Here is a 13,450-nt window from a genome sequence, read left to right on the forward strand (position 1 = left end):
GTGTTATGTGTTGGTGTTATGTAATGCTGGTGATCACTCAAAGTTTAACTACATAGTTTCAAAACATCTTGGTTTTTGTAATTACCTCAGAAGCATGGCCAGGTGGGCTCACAGAACTTCTTAAATGGAAGTACTGGTAAATATTCATGAATCACTGCCATTTCTCAGATTGGCTTTATTTCTTAGAATTTCATGGCACTCTTGACATTACAAGATATAACAGCATGGATTCTCATTAAGTCTATCCTTTTTTAGCATGTCACCTTCATTCTCAAACATTAACACTGATTTCCAAAGGAAAAAAAACCCAAAAGTTTTTAGGTTACGTACTATAAAAACCTGAACAATAGAGAAGATCTTGCCAGTCTCCACCCTCTCCCAGACACATTAAAGTAAATGAGTCAATCTGGGTTTACAAAAATAATCACATTTTCCTATTCAACCTTTTGATTTCTGAGCTTTTGAAATCCTGTTTTAACCTACCATATCTACCTGAATCCAAGGTGACCCCGAAATGACAGACTTAAGACAATCCTCTAGTAATTAGATTCTACCCATGGAAAATATATAAATTTGTTTTAATTTTCCATGGATAGATTCCAGTTATTGGAGGATTGTTTAAATGTGTCCCTCCCTACCATTGCAGTGGGGAAAACAGTGGTAAGGGAGGCAGGTGGTAAGGAAGGCAATAAGGAGACAGGAAATGGGGGAAAGAGGCTGGGGTAGGCAGTAAGGGGCAGGTGATGGAGGGAAGCAGTGGGTGACAGTCAATAGGGAGGCAGGTGGTAGGGGGCCAGTGGTGTGAAGGCAGTAGGAGTGCAAGCAGTGGTGGGGGGCATGCAGTTTGCCCATCTGCTGCTTGTATCTCTCTACCACTAACCACCCAACCCCCTTATGCCTGCCCTGCCTCTGAAGCCTTTGGCCCCCTTCTACCCATCTCCCCCCTGTGCTGGTTCTGCTCCCCCACAACCTTGGGCCTCCTGCCTCCTCTTTCCCCAAATCTCTTCCCCCTGCAGCCTCTGTCCCCCAACCTCCCATCTGAAAACATGATATATATGATTTTTTCCCATTTTATATATAATATAGACACCGCTCCACACACGTGTACACATACATGTACATATACACACATATACATATATATCTCTAGCTATATATATAGTATATATATATCTATATATGTATAGATATAGATATATACACACACACACATGCACCCACATATATACACCCACGCAGCCCACACACACACACACACACACACATATATATATATATATACACACAAACATATACACATACGGGTTTCCCTCAATTTATGCAGGTTCGATTAATGTGAATTTGCTCTTATGCGATGACCCTTTTGTACCTGAAATTCATTATATGCGAGGTAAATTCGCATATATGTGATCAGCATAGGTGCACTTCACCCTTCTGCAAGCAGGTAAGTCTGAGTTTGTGAGGGGAGGGGAAAGGGCCATAAGTGGAGGGGAGGGGTAAGGGGAAGAGAAATGGCTGTGGAGCTGGGCCCTACTAACCTGCCCTTGAGCCTGGTGCCACCGGCGGGCTGAGTCTGCAGCAGCCACTGGCCCTACCCTGCTCTCATCAGGCTGCAGGTGGCTGCCCACCCCTGCTGCAGCTGCTCTGGGAGCACCCCAAAATCTGCCATAGTCCCCCACAACCTGCCCTCCCAGCATTGCTGCCAAATGCAGGGAAGAGCCTAGAGCTACCGCCAGCCCCAGCCTGCTCTCATCTGGCTGCCGGAGGCTGCCCACCCCTTCTGCAGCCCTGGGAGTGGCAGGAACTGCCTGCTTGCAGCCATTGGGCTGTGCCGTGCCCCAGCCTCCCTGATTAAGCCCTCCCCCCGAATTAAAAATCCACTGTTTCAATTTAGGGGGCATAGAATAAAACCTTGAGGACTAAACCCCTGTAATGTGTACAAGCACCCAGGGAGATGGACACAGTTCTGGCAAGCGGCCAGACATGGAGCACGGTGGGGGGGAGGGTGGCAAGTGGTGACAGCGCAGCATTTGCGTGACCCTGCTCTCGCCCCACCCCAGCTCTGCTCTTGTGAGGCAATGGCGTGGGGTGGCAGTGCTCTGCCCCCACCCGCCCCCATGTAGCCCCTGGGACCTTTCAAAATACCCCCAGGGGTACACATACACTCAGTTGACAACCCCTGATCTATATGAATAAAAATTTTTTGCTTACAGAAATCTGTTACTGCCACTAAGATCTCTAAACCCAGCTGATGTCTTTGTAGTCATGTGGATACTTACAAAGTCTTGCTCATTTAGTCAGAGAAACAGATTTCCCGCACAGGTTCAGAAGGTGATTTCCTTCATTTAGTTTTCCTCTTGGGTATTTAAGGCTGATGTGGGTTTTCTGACAGCACAATAGGCAGCATAAACATATAACCTTCTCCATTAGTAGGGAGTGCTGCAGAGAGTTTTAATGGTCATTTGGAAAAGAAGTTTTTCCCCTCTGCTGGATTTAGTGCTTACTTTAGCATGAGGCAGGCAATTATTTTGGGCAGAGGGCCGCTTACTGAGTTTCAGAAAGCCATCAAGGGTCTCATGACAGGCAGCCCAGGGCAGATTAATATTAATTTTCTACATTTTTTAGGGGCCCCGCAGGCCGGGTAGAATGGCCTGGTGGGCCGCATCCAGCCCCTGGGCCGCATTTTGGCCACCCCTGCTTTAGCAACAATAGAAATGGCAAATTCTCCAGAACTGCTTGTAGGCATTTTAAATTGGGGACCTTTTATTATGCAAGCCTAGGGACTTTTTTAAACAGTACTGTATTTTCCCATCTTCCCTGTCATGAATTCAGTACTAAATCTGACTACAAGAGAGACTTTTGTGGGAATGGAGGTCAGTCTAATCCAGGAGCGGGCAATTATTTCAGGCGGAGGGCCGCTTACTGAGTTTTGGCAAGCTATCGAGGGCTGCATGACAGTCAGCCAGGGGCAAATAAATATTAATTTTTTAACATTTTTTGGGCCCCCTAGGGCTGGATAGAATGGCCTGGTGGGCCGCATCCAGCCCACGGGCCACATTTTGCCTGCCCCTGGTCTAATCAGTTATTTATGACCTGACCTCATATGCAAGATATGAAAAAAACTGATCCAGCACTTGCTTTTAATATTCAGCCAGTTGAATAAAACAGCCTGACTTCTGTGCCATGCAAGTTGTGAATCTCCCAGTCACACCTCAGAATTAAAAAACATCTTTCTGTTTACATCTATACCAAGTCCTAAATTCAGGGACTGAACTAAGCTTAGAGAGCTTTCTCCAGAAAGGCAAGATGACAAAAAAGAAGCAGAGCCAGAACCTGCCAAACTAGACACATCAAATAACCTGAACCCTCCATTAACTTAAGTAAATAGAGGAGTTGTCTTTATATATGTGGTGCTAAATCCCACCATAGAGAGGATTAAACTGTAAAACTGAACATTATATTGTCTATATTTCTTTAGCATAGGTCAACAGTGTTTTCATGGAACCCTCTTCTTCATTTCCAAGTCCAGGTAATGAGCCCTGAACCCAGGTATTCTGTTTGCTGTTAAAAAGTATCTCCAGATTTAGCTCCTCACTAAGTCAAAGTTCTCCTAATCCGCAAAATAGTACAGAAAGCAACCAGGGCCACATCCAGGGTGAATGTGTACCACATCCTGCTTTGGCCGTGCACCACATATGGAGTGAGCTCAGAGGTCACTGGCATGTCAGTGCAGCTTACCATGAGCTACATGCCATGAGCTCTCAGAGTTCACCAGCTGGTCAGGGTGGGCCCTGTCCAGAGCCCTTGTTTGCACACAACTCCAGAGCTCAGGGGTGAGCACTACTGCTGTTCACCTTTCATCTCCATCTTGGCAGCACTCACTTCTTGGACTCTGGAGCTATGTAAAAGCAGGGCCTGAGTGTAGCTGCCTCTTATCCTCTCTTCTTTGTCCCTTCTTTTTCTCTGCTGCTGCATTTAGTGTTGAGTGAGGGATGGGAAGGGCAAATAGTTTCATTCACACCCCAGGCCCTGGAGCCATGCCAAAGCAGAGCTACTACTAGACCACATGCTGACCAGCTGGTGAGTTGGAGGAACTCTGAGCTCACTGGCCACACCCCCTTCATCTGTGATGCACAAGCAATGAACTCTCTTTACTGTGCTTATGTCACACTCCCAAAGAGGGTGTGGCTGCATCTCCTTCCCTGCAATCCTGGATCCTCCCCGGACAGCAACTCAAATTACTTCCTTATTTAATAACTCAAATAACTCATGGAGCATTTTCTGGCTCCTTTTTTCTTAAGAAACACCTATATCCTAAAATTATGCTGACAGTCTGCTAACAAGAAGGTGCCCAATCTGTTATCTTTTCTTTCCAAGTCTGTTTCAATGCTCTGATGTCATCTGGAGCTGTTGGTACCAAATGTCTACCACACAGTACTCCAAAATGATTACTTAAATTATTAAGCAAGTGTCAGCATTTGAATTCACAGTTGCATGATTTTTTTTTCCCACAGTGCCTGCAGATGAGTCAACTTCTCAGTTCTCAGCCTGCAGATGAGTTCAACTTCTCAGTTCTCCTCTCTAATTTCCCTGTCAACCATCAACTGGGTGAAGCTAGAGTTCTTGCAACTTTTTCTTGTTATTAATTAACATCAAGTAACACCTTAGTGTTCTTACAGTTAAGCCATTCCTCTTAATTACCAAGTGTCATCTGCAGCTTTATTCTCTAATTTCAGTTTGAGCAACTTCAGTCCCCTTTTCTATTTCATGTTTCTAGTACTGCACAGGTCAGATTCAAAGACTCTCATTTCTTCTTTCACAATCAGTTACATACTCAGCACTATACCAGCACTGTTTCTTTCTTCCTATGCTCGCAAGTTCACAGTGAGTGGTCCTTCTTTCTGATTTTAAGTCAATCTCAAATTCAGGTTTCTATATTTGGAATTGCAGCTAACCCCTCATTCGTCTTTTTCAAGTTCTCATTCTTCCCTCTCTTTATTTGTAAACAGTTTTTCATTTCTATCAGAAAAGAGACCACAACACTACTCAATTCACTGCTTTCATCAAGCAACCATCCAGTGTGTTAGCTACTCTGCAATTGTCTCTGATAGTTCAAGCCAATCAAAAAGTTAGCTGCATAATAGCTAGGGACCTACTTAGTTAGTGGCGTCTCGGTTTCCATGGAAACCACAACACCTGGCAGTATCCATGATCTCTGGGAAATATTCTATCAGCTGCAATTTCCCATGAAATCCAACCCCCCCAGCATATTATTCATATAATATGCTATTTTAGACCAGTGGTCACAACAACCCGTCGATCCTGATCAACAGGTAGATCCCAGAGCCTCTTTTGGTTGATCCTGGGCCGGGGGAGAGCTGGGCACATGTGCATACGCACACCCATTCCCTGCCCCCTCCCCCCCAGCTCCAGCAGGTCAGTCTGTGGGGAAGGGAAGGGGTGGGGACCAGATTGAGGCCCTCACAGTGAGCGACTGACCATGTGGCCCAGCCAGGAGCAGGGAAAGGTAAGTGGGGCCTGGGTGGTGGGAAGATTGGAGCCGAGGGGGCTCCTCCAAGGGTGCAGGGGGGCTCCCCCCATCTCTGTGGGGGTGGAGGCAGCAGAGGCTGCTACTGCTGTACCTCAAGCCCTGTTGCAACTGGCCACATGTGGGCATGTCTCAGCTAAGCAGCGAGGAGTCATGTGGGGGTGGCCCTGGCCCAGCCAGGTCTGGAAAGATCTGGTCATCTTTGTGCATATCTTGTTTCAGGTGGAGCAATTGCTCTTGACACAAAGGCAATAGGGCCATCTTCTTGACATTGTTATAACACTCTTCCAAGTCCACAGGATGCAGCATCTGCTGTAATACGTGTTTCTTGTGCTGGATCATATTGGGGGTTTTCCTTCTGTAAGGGGAGATATGTCATAACCAGTGGTCTCTGATTCATGGGGGGGTTTCTTTCTGTACTGCAGCAATTCTTCACGTGGTATCTGGGTCTATTGGGGCACATTTCTCACAATTTCTCTTTGAAAAAGCTACTCGGATACCACATGAAGAATTGCTGCAGTACAGAAAGAAAAACCCCCATGAATCATGCACTGCTGGTTATGACATATCACTCCTCCCTGGAACTTATACAGAAAATCCTTAAATTCTTAAACAGATCTTCCAGAGCCACCTGTCCTAGCCTTCAAACAAGCACCAAACCTCACTAACCTCATCACCAGAAGCAAACTTCCTACGGCCCAAAACACACCAAATGGATCCAGACCATGACATGACAAGAAATGCAAAAACTGCCAACATATTTCTACCGCCCCCACAATTACTATACCTCACAAAAGACCCATCAGCATTCCTGGATCTTACAGCTGCACCTCCAGAAATGTAATATAGGTGCATCTCATCCAATGCACCAAATGTCCTGATGGAAAATATGTAGTAGAGATCAAACAACAACTGCATACCAAAATAAACACACACCAGAAATCTACCAAAGACAAGAATAGCCACAATTATCTATGAGTACACATTTCTCACAAGAAAATCACTCTCTCTCCAGTCTCTCAGTTCTAATCCTGAAAGGGAATTTACAAAATACCTTTCACAGACGAGCCTATGAACTTCACTCCATCAACCTACTGGGTACAAAAAATCATGGACTAAATATAGACATTGGATCTATGACACACATTATAACCTGGCTAACATCTGACTCCCCAGGTCTCTCTCCACTATTTACCGGGTACTTTCATTCCCCTTCTCACTCTCATCCACCAACCTGTCTCTCACCCACCGACTCCTCAATTTACATCTTTACTGACTGGCTTTCTTGCATGCATACCAGCCTCTGGTTTCTTTACTATTCATTTGTCACAGGCCAGCTGGGCACTGTGAGTATATCAGTTTTATCACAGGCCAGCTGGGCTGTTTGATTCAATTTCGGAACGAGAAGGCAAAGTTGGGAGTGAAATAAAGGCAGATTTATTATAGCTTACACACACACAACAGTTAACAGAAAGATAAATGCGATAAGCAGATAACGCAGTATAAAAGAGCTAATAGTAAATAATAACAACAGATAATAATAACAGATAGATAGATCAATCTGTCACAGGCCAACTGGGCACTGCGAGGTATTAGCCACAGTGGGCTGTTCAAAACAACAAATAGACAGACATGGGTTGGCAACTTATTGATAGTCCCTCCATGCCAGGTGCGCGCCAAGTGATTCCAGCAAAGTCAGGCATCCCCAATGATCGACACTGTCAGAGGGATTACCGGGGAAGTTCCCTTGATCAGGATCTGATCCTCACTCACACATGGAGTCTGGGGTCTGGGCGTGGAACAGAAATGACCATTCTGTTCCCTCCTTCCTGCTGGTTACCTGATGCATGTGTTTTTTATACCTAGTCTTATGTTAATCTGTTAGCCTCAGGGCCACTCACAATGTTGCCCTATAGCTGTTACCCTATAGGATTGAAAGGTATTAAAATTATCATAAAAGGTTACTACCCAGACTCAGGTTTATCCAATAAGCAAATTATGATGCAGCACCTTTAGGTTTGAAATTGACATCGCTCTGCCTAAATCCCAATCCCTTTTAGGCTTCATTTGAATATGCTTTCTTGGGATATGCTTTCTTGGAATGTCTTGGGTGTGCCAAGCAGTTAGATCCAGTTTTTATCGCTAAGGCTGAACCCTGAACAAAAAACTGTTAGGCCAGCTAATCTCACAGCTACAGCTTTGCCTATGGGCCCCAGTCAGTTCCATGAACAGTTAATTTATCATTTTAGTTAAACTTATGACAGACAAGTTACATTTGCAGTTTATAAACTTAAGCTAATATTAACTAATATTACCTGTTTAGGCAAAATATCAAATGCCTCCAAGAAGCACATATTATTGCTTATTAATCCCTCTGGTTCTGGCTGTCACATTCATTCCATCCAGGAAAAGCACACTCCAACTGCAGATGCTTCCTCAGCCTGACAAAAGCTAGTTATACCCAAAAGCTTGCAAAGAAGATTTTTTTCCAACTATTTGAGTTGGTCTAATAAAAGATACCAGATTTACTCAGAAAACCTGGTCTGCCTATGTCCTTAGATGAACTGAAACTCTGACTTCTTGAAGTTTTCTGAGTGTTGCATCCAATTTTGCATCATGTTGTGCCTTGGTGGTCCCAAAAACCAAAATGTCATCAGCATGACAAAGAACACCTTCTAAGTCATCCAGTATCTATGACATCTGAAGCTGAAAGAACTCAGTAGCTGATGAGATCCCAATAGGTAATCAGTATTGTCCAAATGGAATAACACAAGGTGTTAGCTTGCATGATTCAACAGCTAAAGGAATCTGCCAGAATCCTGCCCTAGTATCCAATTTTGTCTAAGAACTAGTCTCCTGCAAGTTGAGCCAAGGTGTGTTCCACTGATGGAAAAATGTATCTTTTTAGGTACATGGATTTTTTCAACTGTGTGAGGTCAACACATAGCCTGATATATTGAGGGCTATAGATTGTATAGAAAGGACAGGTCGGGGAAGAAGGGGGGGGGGTTGCACTTTATGTCAGTGAGCAATATACATCAACCCTCATCAAGACAGAATCTGAGGTTGAGGAAGTAGAAGGATTGTGGGTTAGGCTACATGGGGGGCAAGGAGAAAGGGATTTGGTGGTAGGGGTCTGCTACAGACCCCCACACCAAGGGGAAGAAATAGATGCGGGGCTCCTGAGGCAACTCTCGGAGACCATAAAAGCTAAAGAGGCGGTAGTCATGGGGGACCTAAACTACCCAGACATCTGCTGGGAGACGCAGACAGCAAGGTCCCATCGCTCACGCAGGTTTCTAACCTGTGTACAGGACCTCCACCTGACACAGGAGGTGCATGGTCCCACTAGGGGGAATGCCATACTGGATCTGGTATTGGCAATGGGAGATGACATGATAGGGGACCTCCAGATCGGTACCCGTTTGGGAGACAGTGATCACCTTATAATAGAATTCAACATAAGACGGCGAGTGGGTAAGGTAACTAGTAGGATGAAAGTGCTAGACTTTAGGAAAGCTGATCTCAATGCACTCAGGCGATTAGTCAAGGAAGCACTGCAGAGTAGGAGTTTTGATGGGATGGGAGCCCAAGAAGGGTGGCTGTGCCTAAAGGAAACGATCCTTCGGGCACAAAGCAAGATGATCCCCGAGCGAGGCAAAAGAGGGAAAGGGGCCAGGAGGCTTCCATGGCTGACCAGAGAAATCCAGGGCAGCCTAAGGGCCAAAAGGGGAGCACATAAAAAGTGGAAACAGGGTGAGATCACTAAAGATGAATATACCTCCTCTGCTCGTGCTTGTAGGGAGGCAGTTAGACGGGCCAAAGCTACCATGGAGCTGAGGATGGCAACCCAAGTAAAAGACAACAAGAAATTGTTTTTTAGATATATTGGGAGTAAAAGGAAGGCCCAGGGAGGAATAGGACCGCTGCTAAATGGGCAGAAACAATTGGTGACAGATAGGGGGGACAAGGCTGAACTCCTCAACGAGTTCTTTGCCTCAGTGTTCCTAAGTGAGGGGCACGACAAGTCTCTCACTGGGGTTGTAGAGAGGCAGCAGCAAGGCGCCAGACTTCCATACGTAGATCCTGAGGTGGTGCAGAGTCACTTGGAAGAACTGGATGCCTTTAAGTCGGCAGGCCCGGATGGGCTCCATCCGAGGGTGCTGAAGGCACTGGCCGACATCATTGCAGAGCCACTGGCGGGAATATTCAAACGCTCGTGGCGCACGGGCCAAGTCCCAGAAGACTGGAAAAGGGCTAACGTGGTCCCCATTTTCAAAAAGGGGAGGAAGGAGGACCCGGGCAACTATAGGCCGGTCAGTCTCACCTCCATCCTTGGTAAAGTCTTTGAAAAAATTATCAAGGCTCACATTTGTGAGAGCCCGGCAGGGCAAATTATGCTGAGGGGAAACCAGCATGGGTTTGTGGCGGGCAGATCGTGCCTGACCAACCTAGTCTCTTTCTATGACCAGGTTACGAAACGCCTGGACACAGGAGGAGGGGTGGATGTCGTATACTTAGACTTCAGGAAGGCCTTCGATACGGTATCCCACCCCATACTGGTGAACAAGTTAAGAGGCTGTGATGTGGATGACTGCACAGTCCGGTGGGTGGCGAATTGGCTAGAGGGTCGCACCCAAAGAGTCGTGGTAGATGGGTCGGTCTCGACCTGGAAGGGTGTGGGCAGTGGGGTCCTGCAGGGTTTGGTCCTTGGACCGATACTCTTTAATGTCTTCATCAGCGACTTGGACGAGGGAGTGAAATGTACTCTGTCCAAGTTTGCAGATGACACAAAGCTATGGGGAGAAGTGGACACGCCGGAGGGCAGGGAACAGCTGCAGGCAGACCTGGATAGGTTGCACAAGTGGGCAGAAAACAACAGGATGCAGTTCAACAAGGAGAAATGCAAAGTGCTGCACCTAGGGAGGAAAAATGTCCAGCACACCTACAGCCTAGGGAATGACCTGCTGGGTGGCACAGAGGTGGAAAGGGATCTTGGAGTCCTAGTGGACTCCAAGATGAACACGAGCCAGCAGTGTGACAAAGCCATCAGAAAAGCCAATGGCACTTTATCGTGCGTCAGCAGATGCATGACGAATAGGTTCAGGGAGGTGATACTTCCCCTCTATAGGGCATTGGTCAGACCGCAGTTGGAGTACTGCATGCAATTCTGGGCGCCACACTTCAAGAAGGATGCGGATAACCTGGAGAGGGTACAGAGAAGGGCAACTCATATGGTCAAGGGCCTGCAGACCAAGCCCTACGAGGAGAGACTAGAGAAACTGGACCTTTTCAGCCTCCGCAAGAGAAGGTTGAGAGGCGACCTTGTGGCTGCCTATAAGTTCATCACGGGGGCACAGAAGGGAATTGGTGAGGATTTATTCACCAAGGCGCCCCCGGGGGTTACAAGAAACAATGGCCACAAGCTAGCAGAGAGCAGATTTAGACTGGACATTAGGAAGAACTTCTTCACAGTTCGAGTGGCCAAGGTCTGGAACGGGCTCCCAAGGGAGGTGGTGCTCTCCCCTACCCTGGGGGTCTTCAAGAGGAGGTTCGACAAGTATCTAGCTGGGGTCATCTAGACCCAGCACTCTTTCCTGCTTATGCAGGGGGTCGGACTTGATGATCTATTGAGGTCCCTTCCGACCCTAACATCTATGAATCTATGAATCTATGAATCTAATGTTACCACCACCATCCCAGAACACCATGAAGCAGGTTCTTCAGTCTTTGTGATTACTCCCATTTCTTCCATTCATGCTAGTTCTTCTTTTACTTTGTCCATTAGCAGTAAGGGTACTCATCTTGTTGTAGTTAGTACATGTGGAACTGGATCAGCTTTTAAGCATAGTATATATTCACCTGACATTTTTCCAAGACCTGAAAAGATGGATAGGTATTTGGTTCTGTAGCACTGCTCCAAGGATTTCTGGTCCACTGTTTCATCCACTTGATGGACAAGTTGTAGTGTTCGTGTGGCCAATAACCTAAGCAAAGGCACAGCAACATCACTGACCACATAGACTTCCCTAGTTCTCTGCTTCAGTGTCACTTTTGCACTGAAGCACCCCAGTACTTTGAGGGTAATGTCACCTGGTCCCTATAACCTTTTAGTAGGAGGATATATTTACAATTTTAAAGCAATTTGAAAGCCTACCAGTGCCTCAACCACTATAATAATAAAATAAAATATACCTAGCTTGCTTAATAACTATTCTCCAACTATTTGGGTTGGTCTAATAAAAGATATCAAATTCACCCAAGGAACCTTGTCTCCTTATAAATACCTATACATTTCAGTGTTTTGATTTAGGGTTTTTTATCATGGAAAACCAGGATCCCCAGGGTCACCTTCATGCACCAGGACATGGGTCCAGCTGCAGCTGTCTCCCCCCATCCCTGCCCCTGCTTTGTGGTACTGAGCAGCCCTGAAATACTGGTGCCCTGCCCATTGTTACGCCTCAGCTCTGTATTCTTGGGCAACCTTGGCACAGGATGCAGTCTGTCTGACTCACAAAGGACTCACCCCCCCTCCCTCCCCTCCTCTACATAAACGAAACTGATTAAGATGCAGTGAGAGACGCACCTAAAACTCTCCAGATAAGGGTGATAAGAGTGAACAACTGCCCTCGGTCTCATTTGCATCTGAGATGGAACCAGATGACCATTCATTTACATGAGAGATGGAAAACAGAAAGCCTGAAGCAGAGACTGAAGTGAATTCTGGGACCAGAGAAGCAGGAGAGCGCTGCATGATGGGGAATCTGTGCTTCCAATGTTAATTAACCCATGTTCACACACACCCAGCTCAGCATTTATCAGACCAGTTCTAATCTGGATTTGCTAAGGACTTTCCCCCCCCCAGACACACACACACAGCTCTAAGTTTAATAGGCATCTCGGGCCGTACATTCCCCGGTCCCACTATGGGAGGCCTATTTAAACTTGATTGACTAAAACTCGGTTGCCGGGTTAGGGAATGCTGAGGCAAGAGACCGAGTCAGAGGGGGTATGGGCAACATTTGAACAATGGTTAAGGGTTCATCACAGCATCCAGCCTGCTGGAGCCCTAATCCCAGGTGTTGTCGTATCTTTCCCGAGACGACTGGTGGAAGTCCTCTCCACAAAAGGTTATGAGCACCCCAATAATTGCTTTAAATCTGGAAAAGTCATGCTAAGCTGAGGCTTGTGCACAACAAGTAAAAATCCCAAATCCTGATGCTGCAAGCTATCTATTGTTCCTGAAGAAACCATGAGATATCCCATCAGTATATCTGCCATCCATAGGAATCTCAAGCTGGCTCCCAAGTATTTGGGTTACTCCCTAATCTTAAGTGTTTCCTGATTATCAATCAGTTTCCTGAGATGGTCCAAACCAGATAACCCTTTGTCAATAAAAAAGACAATGATTTACACTACTGAGGGTGCTTCGAAGCAGCTGAACTGAGGGTATAAAAATCTGTAAGTGTGTGTGCTTAAAAGGAGAAAAAGAAGAAGCAGGAGGAAAGAGGGAGAAAAGGAAAGAAGAAAAAAACTCCTGTGCTGACACCATCCCCTGTCATTCTTGGGACGCTGGAAGAACAGATCATCTCTCTCTTCAAGGACTGTGCTACGGACTGTGCCTGTCAGCTTTGCAGCCTGCGTACCGTGGACTAGGTGAGATTCCCAGCGTTCTCTCTCGTCTGTCTAGGCATAAACTTCTGAACCTGCACTGTATTAGTCAAGCTTGAGCTAAGTTTCCCCAAATACTTAGTGAAACCAGGGTAATATTGTCATTGTTTGTGTTTGTTTTTCTTTGCATGTCTATTACTACTAGTACTATTATATATTTCATATGCTTAGCAATAAATAACTTTTATAGTCAAACTGGTAGTAATTGGGTATATTTTTCCTTCTCTGCTT

The sequence above is a fragment of the Alligator mississippiensis genome, chromosome 5 (assembly GCF_030867095.1).
Source record: "Alligator mississippiensis isolate rAllMis1 chromosome 5, rAllMis1, whole genome shotgun sequence".
Taxonomy (NCBI): Eukaryota; Metazoa; Chordata; order Crocodylia; family Alligatoridae; genus Alligator; species Alligator mississippiensis.